The sequence below is a fragment of the Mercenaria mercenaria genome, chromosome 4 (assembly GCF_021730395.1).
Source record: "Mercenaria mercenaria strain notata chromosome 4, MADL_Memer_1, whole genome shotgun sequence".
NCBI classification, from domain to species: domain Eukaryota; kingdom Metazoa; phylum Mollusca; class Bivalvia; order Venerida; family Veneridae; genus Mercenaria; species Mercenaria mercenaria.
Genome location: NC_069364.1, coordinates 18081161 through 18087956, shown reverse-complemented (window position 1 = coordinate 18087956; position 6796 = coordinate 18081161).

Sequence of the window (6796 nt, the reverse complement as noted above, 5' to 3'; positions counted from 1 at the left end):
ACTAAAACGGAAAAATATTAAAGACGGGTTGCTTTAAAAATCCAAGTACTTTTAAAATTATGTAAAATATAGAAAAAGGGGAAGGAAGGTGTAGGGTGTAGAAGTTGGGGTAGGGTGGGGGTGATATTCAAAAGGGAATGCTACAAACTACAAACGCTATCTCTCGTAAGAAAGCTTATATAGATTACATTATCAAAAAAGCTCTCCATCATGACATGCATCAGCAGGAACATCCGTGTAAGTGAACACGGTGCTACAAGAAATATGTCCGTCGTGAGTAGAGTATGCACTCCGTGTGTGGTCCTATCAGTCAGTCTGAGATGACACAGCAAACAAAATAACTTTCAACTAACAAGCTCTGTGGAAATTATGCTCAATGTACTGAAGAGGGACACGCTTCATCACAGAAGCAACATGTATAGAATTCACATGCTCTATGAAATAGGCACAATCTTGCTGATGTTATTCCTGATCCTCCTCTACGGCAATCAGAATCGGCAAGAATATAATCAACTGTTCAACGACATCTCCTGCAAAATATCTGTCTATCAACACATCACCTTTCCTTCCACTGTTTCCTTTGGGACTGCGCGGAAGGCTTTAAAGCTGTTCTAGAAAACAATGGGATACATTAAGTCTAATTAAGATGTAAGGATATCCCTTACGGCTGTGTAGGTACAGTAATTCAATCAAACAGCCGATATTCTCTTGTAGAGTGAAGCGAATACTGGAGACGATGATGATGATTGATTTTTTTTTTATTTTAATAAACATGTGTAAAACAGGTTTGGGGCCTAGACAGCTAAGTAAGGGTATTACATAACTTTGGCATTATACAAGAATAATCACATTTAGGGGCAGTCATCGTGTTAATTTTGGTCAAATTAATAATAGGTATTGAAAAATTTTAGAACAGAAAAGCTAAAATGTAATTAAAGGAATATAATATTTGTGCTTTTCCACATCGAACTTATTAAACCTGTTGAATAAAATGCTCGACATAACCCTGCACTTATTTTATTCAGCTTGATCATCAAACCCTTTACTGGAGACGCTTATATTTTATCGGCTGTGTGAGAAAAATGATTTCCATGATAACTGTTTCCTTTCAAACACCTCACAGATATGAGACAGAAATGCGCTCTCAGTAGCAGAGGTTTTATCTCGGTAAATGGTTGGGCAAATGAAGTCCATTAAATGCTTCTAAACAGTTACTTCTGGGTCTGTCCTAAGCTTTTTAAATGCCATCTGATTTTATTATTTTCATCGTTTAATTTTACTGGAATTTAGTAATAAACATGTAATTTGAAAACAAGTTTTGATTTAAGATATTCGCGCTGACTTATGACTGAAAATATTATGAAGCTGTCATTAAATCAAATGATGGATTGAACAAAATCCTAGATGCAGAACTTCACATGCCGAATAATAATCCTAAAACGTTTAATGCAACTTGTTAAAATAACTTATGCGACCCAACTTTTATCGGTACTTTCATGCATATTTGTGACTTAGTCAAGGAGCATAACCTAGGTCTGGTTGAGTGAAATAGTAAGCTATCCACCTGGTGCATAACTTCACGTACTGAATAATAATCATATAAAGTTTTATTGACTCGAGGTAGAATTTATTCTTAGATACGTGCTAGCCCATTTAGAAATCATTTGACTAGGTCACAGGCAATAGCTCTTACAGTGGGTAATCCAAACAAAACCATGCGACAAAAACTTTTAGGCCCTTGAATGCATATTTGTGATCAAGTTAAAGGCAATAACCAACCGTGAAAAATCCCAAATATAATAACAGTAGACAACTTCACATAATAAATAACAATCCTATGAGGTTAAATGACGCTATGACAAATAATTATTGCAATCATGAAGTATGGTGGACGGATGAAGGGCAGGACTTTCTGACGGACACAAGCATTACCAAGGGCAAATCTAATGTTTCCTACACATTCTTGTTGCGATGGGGTCGGAATTACGGGCATAAAACTCTCAAATGATCGCCTCAACATCGCAATCAGACATGATCTTGTTTATAGACTCAGAATATATTACAGTTGATATGCTTTCTATTTTGATATCACCTTTTTATTACTTTTATTTTTTCTTCTCAACAGTACAACAGCTTTTAATCAAAATATATTATATATAATTAAGCATACAGATAATAAAACAATGTGTCCCTCGAAATTATGTTTTATTTTTTACGTTAACATTTCCTCTTATGCCGTAAACAAACGTTTTCATATCATCATTTGTCGGGTCGAAATAAGTTGAAACGGCATTAGAGTGGTTTGTTATAGTATCAACGCAATTGTGTTTGGGAATTGTTTCACATCCCGGTCAGATTCTACAGTCAGTATCTATTAGAGGAAAGAAAGAGATCTTTAAAATTAAATGATCAAAGAACTTTACATTTTGTATCATAATAAATAAGCTTTTAGTATATATGGCAGTAATGTTTCAGATTGGCAAAAGATATATTTTCTTTCCACTTTACAATGAAGCACATACCTAAGTGATCTTTTCACGGATTTTATTCCAACATACATTGGCATAAGAAAAAATATTTTAGCATATTTTCTAATAATTGAAAGTTATTGATAATAATGTCTTTCAGCACGCATCAAATTTACAAAGGAACACAAAATCGTGACGTCTGTCTGCTCGGAACCTTGCCCTAATTAATAAAATTAATCTATTTTACAAAATATGTGTTCAAGTATGAGACGCTGTAACTTCGTACAATTATATTTCCTCTCTCGTAATCTGATGAAGCGGCTGTAGTTTGATAAATATTTGCAACAAAACTAGAAACACATTGTCTGCAAATATTAACTTTATCAGTCTGTTCAAGAATGATTAGCCATATATGTCTTTTCATAAGTATTCTGACGTTTCCTAGTCATTTCATGTCCAATATTGGAACTGTGGCCATACAGCAAGCGTGAATAGAGAAGAATGTATTTGTATTTACACAAGATAACAGAAGAAATTTACTAACTAATTCTTCATGTGAGGAAGCCACCCCGCTGGCGTACGGAAGGTCCGTGGTTCTAACGGGAGCCCGCCCGTGATAAGATAATGGATATTCCCTTACCATAAAAGTCGCCATTTGAATAATGAATATGTCGGTGCGATGTTAAACCCAACAGAAACAAAATAACTGTTTGAAGTTGCGTATTTGCAATCAATTATATATCCATAAATATATACAACCGTAGGGTTTTATTGGATGGAGGTCTACGAATTGTATATATTTGTAAAATGATTTCTTTTGTTAAATAAGCGTGTATTACAAGTTGACATGGCAACCTTAAATTTGCGATATTTGAGAGCAATAGTCTGCGGAAATATATTACATCTGAGTGTATAGATATGTTTTCTCATTTCGTTTTAAACTTTGTTTATTCTAACCTGTTTGATCTTATCTTATTTTACTAATTTGTTCATTGAAAAATGAGTCGAAATTTCGTTGTCATTTTGGTGTAATTTTATGCTTTCTGTTTTTTGTCCCTTTTGAAAATTTAGCCGCATACCATTCTGTCCTGCATATATCACTGTCTGTAACAGATATGATTTCACAGTAAAATGTCATATATAATATGATAAAGGCACGAGATCTACCATGTTTTAGTTTGCAGGAAGTTGGAATTTCTGATCCTTGGCATAGTTGAGTTGAAGCATGTTTGCTTGTTTGTTTTGGGTTTAACGCCGTTTTGCAACATTTTTTCAGTTATATAAAGGCAGACAGTTTACCTAACCAGTGTTCCTGGATTCTGTTCTAGTACAAACCTGTTCTCCGTATTGCCAACTTCCCCATATGAATAAGAGGTAGAGAACAAATGATTTTAGACACAACGTCTTTTATAAAATCGCCATGGAGAACATACGGCCCGCCCAGAGTTGAAACATGTAACCAGTGCTATCAATATATGTGTCCATGTAATGATATGTGTATTAAATAGGCACATCAGAATGCAAACATTCCATTTCTTCAGCCAAAATTTAACAGGTTTTTTCTTCAAGGCTAGTTTAAAACTTTGGTTGAAAACGGTTGGTCCTAAAAGTGTTACTTGAGTAAAACATTCATTAACGTCAATGGCCAAATGAGAAACTGCTAATTTGACTATTGGCTTGATGATTTAGGTTTATGGTTTCTGTTTTGTTGTATTTTTTCCTTTAAGCAAAATAGTTTTGGTTTCAATATATGTAGTGCATTGTATGTTATATCTATTACATGCTAGATTCTACATCACTCTTGTTATCAAATTCGATGTTGTCCGATATTCAGGTTGACACTTATCTTCCAAAAGTAATACACGTTTTATTATTTTTCTTTATTTACATGCTACTTCGTTCAACAGTTTTTAGTTCTTAAAAAACAGCTTTGTTACCATTGAAAAGGGTGAATAAGTTCTAGATATATTTTAATTATTAGAAAGTGTTCTGATATAAGTATTGTGTACTTTACTGTCCCTTACATATCTACTAGGATACGTTCATTTAGAATTTTATGACATTCCATAGTGCTTCGTGCGCTTTGATGTGACTTTATAAACAAAACTATTAAGTATGTATTAATTGTACCTAACACAGTATAACACGCACACACACACGCACGCACACACACACGCACGCACATATAGATGTTGTGCAGTAGTTTTCCTTTACGAAATGAATTCCTGTAAATAGGAGAACAACCACAATTTTTGTTTTTGTTGCTCAAATGTCGGTTAATAGATTTAATCTGGAAATCGGTTCACGTCTGGTATTTCCAAGCTTCATGCACGCGCTGTTGGTACAAACAAACCATTCTACAAATTGTACTATGTAGTTTGAAATATGTCAAAATATTAATCTCAAACACGGACACAAATTCAACCTTATTATTTGAATCCTACACATGATGACTTTAACATGATATCTGTCTTTAGTAAATACAGTAGTATCAGTTGTGCTTGTCAATTCAAAGAATTATTTGATGTATTAAAGGTAAAACTTTAATAGTTTACTTAACAAATCTGGGATATGTGTACCTACACTGATTTGGGAAAACCCAGTTCCAAATTAAGAATACTAAACCTCTTCCCAGAATTTGAACAGAACTTTAGAAATAGTATGGAAATGAATCAGAAAATAAAATTTCTGAAAATATCTATGTTTTTATACCGTATATTCATTTCACTGTATTGCACTATATTCTGTTTCCGTTTTGTTTGTATTGTAAGAAATATTTTACCCTGCGCACGTGTAAATTTATATTTCTGCATTTTAGGAACTGTTGATTGTGATCAAGACGGTGAGGTCACCTCTGATCCTTAAAGAACAGAATCCTTAAGACCTTTATTCTAATCACTAATCTATGGATAAAACGTTCTACAAATTTCTATTAGTTATGCTATCAATATGATTGCGCGTGGCACTATATTCCGGTTACTATCTAAAACAAATTGATATTCATATGATGGGCAATCCCTCAAGGCATTTGCGAGATTTTATTTTTGTACTTTACATTTCATAGTCTGGTTTTGTGCATAGAAATACATAAGAACTGGTTGGTATGTCAGTAGATCTGTGTTGTTTTCGGTATTTGAAGATAATATCAGTATGTAGAACACATGAACCAGTTCGGTAGGGAAAAAGTTCAAGGTTACAAATGGAGCTCAAAGGTAAAATTTGACCCTCATAGTTTGTGTCCGGAGCATAACGTAATTACTATTTAATATGTAGACGTTGGTTAAAGTAAAACAATGTGCACAGCACGTAAACTAGGTTAGAAGATAAAGGACCAAGGTCACAGATGGAGCTTAAAGGTTAGATTTGACCTTTTTAGTTCGTGTCTGGAGCATAACGTAGTAACCATACAAGATATTGACTTCAACTTATGCATACAGATAGATGGCATTAAAACGACGTACAGAGTTCATAAACCAGGTCTGTTTGTCAAAGGTTAAGGTTACAGCAAGGTTAAATCTCTCGGTTATATTTTGTGTCCATCTTTCAATGTATTGACATTAAAATTGGCATATAAGGAGGTTGCAATGAGACGATATGCATAACGCACGGTAGGTATTGACGTTTATTATATACTTGCATTTTATTGGGCGGAAGATGATGCGTTGATTTTAGGTATGCAACAATCACCATTTCTTACACCCGCTCCCAACCCATCCTCCTAAATTAAAAAGAAACTTATGTATCTTATGCTTCAGTATGAACCATGTCTGTACTTTCAAACGTCAGGGTTAAAGCAGGTCAAAGATATAACCTTTATGTTCTTTAACCTTTCAAAGTATTGACTTAGAACTTGAAACGAAGGATTGTGATGTGCAGAGTGCATAAAATTGGTATGTAGGTTAAAAGTGAAGGTCACAAATTGAGTTCAGATCTGTCTTTTGGTGTCCAGATCACTACTCTAACTTGAAATAAAGTTGGGTGGTGATGAAGTGATTTAAAGAGTACAAAAATCAACATTACTCACCACCCACACATAAACTATACCCTCTCCCCAAAGAAAATAGCGCACTTTCAGTGCACTTGTGCCTAAGAATTATCTCATCACTGCCATACAAATTCCTCACAAAGCCACACTCCCTATTGCTGCCACATTTCTCCCCTATCCATACACGTTCATCTACATAAGAGTAATTTTAAATTTATTTCCTCCTCACGTGATGTAGAGATTCGCGCATGTATTGCTCCACTTTGAGCAGCTCTTTTATTAGGATTGTTTCATAGATTTCTCTTTCATTGGTCTTACCTGTTTTCACGAAGTTCGTCCCTTA